At 44.0% G+C, this 4,402-nt stretch overlaps 1 pseudogene across 1 annotated transcript; it reads left to right on the top strand.

Annotated features, from left to right (window-relative positions):
* Positions 1–337: 337 nt before the first annotated feature.
* LOC125218443 (G-type lectin S-receptor-like serine/threonine-protein kinase LECRK3) lies at positions 338–3,945 on the top strand (annotated as a pseudogene). The gene is made up of 2 exons (XR_016134866.1): positions 338–2,692; positions 3,402–3,945. The product of XR_016134866.1 is annotated as a G-type lectin S-receptor-like serine/threonine-protein kinase LECRK3 (transcript).
* The last annotated feature ends 457 nt before the right edge of the window (positions 3,946–4,402 follow it).

Genomic DNA, 4,402 nt, shown 5'->3' with positions numbered 1-4,402 from the left:
ATTTTACACAGTCGATCGCTACATTAGATGGTGATGGTATTGGAGGAGATGACCCAGTCTTGATATATATGTCCAAAAACTAAATTACTATGCAATTTCATACGGTAAGAAACATCTACTATCAAGAATAAGTACAGTTGTGGACCATGGAAATTTACAGCTCTTATTCTGTCATATTCGATTCAAAGTCTACGTAATAGACATGACACAAGAGTGAATTTTTCTATCCTTCAAACAAAACGCGTGATGCACGGCATCTATTTACCAGAGGGAGAGTGGAGCCCTTAAATAAAGCATTGAGTAATCAACTCTATGTAAAATCAATAATAATAACTATTCATACATAAATGAAAGTATTGTTTAAGATAAGATGTTAAGTAGCACTAGCAGCCTCAAACCAATACTCAGAAAAACAGCAATGTCCATCTTCACAATCCTGTTTCTCCTTCTCATTTCTACATCAGCACAAGCTCAAAGAAGATCATCCAACTTCACCTTAGGCTCTAACCTCACACTCACCTCCAACTCCACATGGCCTTCCCCCTCCGGCATCTTCGCCTTCGGATTCTTCCCCCAACACCTCAACAGCTACGCTGTCGGCATCTTTCTTCCCGACAAAACCGTCGTCTGGACAGCGAATAGGGACAGCGATCCGACTGTCCCCAACGACGTCGTCTCCTTGCTACTAACGCCCGAGGGCCGGCTAGTCCTGCGCCGGAGACAAGGCCAAGACGTAGACGTCTTCAGCCTCAACGCAACCATCGCGTTGGCATCAATGCATGACAACGGCAACTTCGTTCTCTATGATTCAAATTCAAGGATAATCTGGCAGAGCTTCGACAACCCGACAGACACCCTCCTCCCCGGCCAGCGCCTCGTGGAAGGGGAAGAGATCGTCTCCAGAGCCTCGGAGACCGACTACGGCAGAGGGAATTTCAGGCTGAAGATGCAGACCGATGGAAACCTCGTGCAGTATCCTGTCAATACGCCGGACGCACCAGCTTACGCTTACTATGGATCAAGTACAAACACAGATGGTAACGTCTCTCTCAACCTCGACAGCGACGGCCGACTCTATGTGCTGCTCAACGATACAGCGACTCTGCTGAATATATACAATGGTGGACTCCCTACGCAGAGATCCATCAATTTCATGAGGCTCGATGTCGGAGGAATCTTCCGCATCTACTCTCTCTCCCTCGGTGATCTCAACTTGACCAGGAGATGGTCCTCCACAGACGACGAATGTAAACCCAAAGGTATCTGCGGAATCAATGCCTTCTGCATTCTGTTGGATAACAAACCGGATTGTCAGTGCCTTCCCGGTTTCTTCTTCGCTCAGTCCGGAAACCACAAAGCGGGCTGTTCGAGAAACTTCTCGGCGCAGGGCTGTTCTAAAACAGACAATAGAGTGAAGTACGATATGGGAACAGTCGTAAACACGGTATGGGAGGATAGCTCGTATGAGATCTTGCAAATGAAGATGAGTGAAGAAGAATGCAGCAAAGCATGCCTTGATGACTGCAACTGTGAAGCAGCCATCTTCAAAGATAACAGCTGCCAAAAGCAGAAGCTTCCGTTAAGATTCGGGAGAAGGTCTCTACAAGACTCAAGCATGGCTCTCATTCGCTACAGTACAAACACGGTACCCGACATTGGAGGCGATTCCGACCGTAAAAGAATCATCAAGAAAGGGCGTCCTATAGACATCCTCATCATCGGAATTGTTCTCATGTCCATAGGCGTCTTGTCGTTGTCAATTTCTCTGATCTTTGTTCGCCAGAGGCGGAAGGACTACAAGAAGATCGGTAAAGAAGATGGAGCTAACTTCGTAGAGGGCATTTCGCTGCAAGTCTTCACATTCAAGCATCTATCAGAAGCAACAAATGGCTTCAAGGAAGAGGTGGGGAGAGGAGCATCTGGCACGGTTTTCAAAGGGGTTATGCAGAATGGCAAGAAAATGGTGGCGGTGAAGAGGTTGGAGAAGGAATTCGCACAAGGAGAGATAGAGTTTCAGACAGAGCTGAAAACTATTGGAAAGATGTATCACCGGAACCTAGTCCGGCTCCTAGGTTATTGCCTCGATGGAGACAACAAACTGCTTGTGTTCGAGTTCATGAGCAACGGTTCCCTCGCTGACATACTTTTCAATAAAGAGAAACAGCTGAAATGGGAGGAACGGATGGAGATCGCTCGTGATATATCTATAGAGGGATATTGTATCTGCACCAAGAGTGCGAGACGCAGATCATTCACTGCGATATAAAGCCTCAAAACATACTCATGGACGATAATTGGCGTGCAAAGATATCTGATTTTGGGCTGGCAAAGCTCCTGAAACAAGATCAGACTAATACAATTACTGGGATAAGAGGCACTAAGGGCTATGTTGCACCAGAGTGGTTCCAAAAGCAGGCGATCACGGTAAAAGCAGATGTGTATAGCTTCGGAGTGGTGCTGCTGGAGATCATATGTTGTAGGAAGTGTGTTGATCATAGCAGGAGTGAGGATGAGGCGATTCTTGAGGAATGGGTTTACAAGTGTTATGCAACGGGGAAGATTGGGAGTGTGGTGGGGGATGAAATGGTGGATGAGAGTAAAGTGGAGAGGATGGTGATGATAGGGATATGGTGTGTGCAAGATGAGCCGTCGCTACGTCCAACAATGAAGAACGTTCTGCTAATGTTGGAGGGTATTCTCGAGATTTCCATACCTCCTAATCCTTCCTTTTCTTAAGTTCCATACAACTTTACTATGTGTGTCCTCTCTCCGTTGAACTAATGACCTTGTTGGTTATGCCACAAGTTTTAATTAATTGTTAAGAGTGTATTGCGAGTGGAATGTGTTTTAATAAGTTGTTTGTATGTTTTGTGAGTGTAATGCGTTTCAATATATTTTTTGATTGTGTTGTGAGTGCAATGAGGATGTCTTGAGGAAATTTGTCTTTACAGATTGGGCAGAGCGACAAAGATCCTAAAAATTGAAGGACAATCAACTCTGAAATCAGTTATGCTTGATAGTTTGATAGAAGGTTTTTTGTGCACATCATCGACATCATCGAAAGGGAAATAAAACACAATTCTTTGCATCAAGTTATTTATATGTTCTCACTTTTTAAAACATAGGTGACATGATACGTGCCTATCCCACGTATCTCTATTGTTTAGTCTATTTTTTATTTATCGTATCTATCCCGTATTTCCTAGATATTACTATCTTTGTCCCATTAAGTATAAAATTTTTGCACGGCACGTGATTTTATGTAGTGTTGTTTTATGAGATAATATGATTCCATTTTAGGAAACGTTTCATTTTTAATAGAAAATGGAGTATTAGATTTGATGTGGTATGATTAAATGTTAACTTTCTTAAGTTGCTAACTTGCTAACTCATCAACGCAGTGTATTAAAAATGTCAACACATAAACTGTGGAATGCTAGGAATCGAATTTGTTTCAATAGACTGATGAAACAGAAAAAGTGTTACGCTCCCTTAAAAGCTCAATGGGGAAAAGCATCAGCAGGTACGTGATACGGGTCCCCCGCTAACACCTCCAGTGCAGGAGGATAATGCACGAGAGGAGAGCCCGAAGTAGCGTTGGAGTCAACTCCAGCAATAAGCGACCAGGAGAAGAGGGAATCAGCGACGACAAGGACACTGAGGCCGGGTGACAAGCTAAAGCCGCCGAGCAAGTTTCAGAAACAAAGGAGCGGGAGTTAATTTCATTTATTTATTTCAGTTTTTGTTATTTTGAATCTTTTATCTTATGTTGAACTCTATTTAATTTATTGTTGAGTCGGGACTTAATTATAAGCCCCGTTCGGGTTTTCTTTGCGGTTCTTTCCCGAATGCCTATGTTAGGTCGAACCGCCCTAGGGTCCGTAGTCTTATAAATAGATTATTTCATTTACCAATTATTTTTATGAATGAAATATTTTCGCTAAACCTAACGTGTGCAAAAAGATTATTTTCCTTCGCTCTGTTACTCAAGGAAAACGTCCGTGATTCAGCAGATTTCTGTGATCAATTCTTCGAGATTGTCGAGGGGTTGTTCATCGTCTTCACGAGAAGTCAGTTTACTGGACTAATACGGAGTACGTCTGTATTAACTGGTGCTTTCATCCCGTAACTCGATATCAACAGCGAAACAAGATCTGATGGCGTCAGATTTGCCAGGGGCTGAAACAACGACGGCGGCGCTGCACTTAGGGTCAGCGCGCCAGCGGAATAACCGCGAGGTTGGAGGTACGTCTACACAGCCAGACCCGATCACACTAGGGTTTGAGAAATTGAACGCCCGCTTCGATAACATGGATCGCCGGGTCGAACACTTGGAACGACCGCCAGCAATCCATATGGACGGCCATGATACTGATTTTGACGAAACCGACCAAGAGTGGGA

The sequence above is a fragment of the Salvia hispanica genome, chromosome 2 (assembly GCF_029641045.1).
Source record: "Salvia hispanica isolate PSC_SH4W2 chromosome 2, Shi_PSC_v1, whole genome shotgun sequence".
Lineage (NCBI taxonomy): Eukaryota > Viridiplantae > Streptophyta > Magnoliopsida > Lamiales > Lamiaceae > Salvia > Salvia hispanica.
This window is presented reverse-complemented; position numbering and strand designations above follow the sequence as displayed.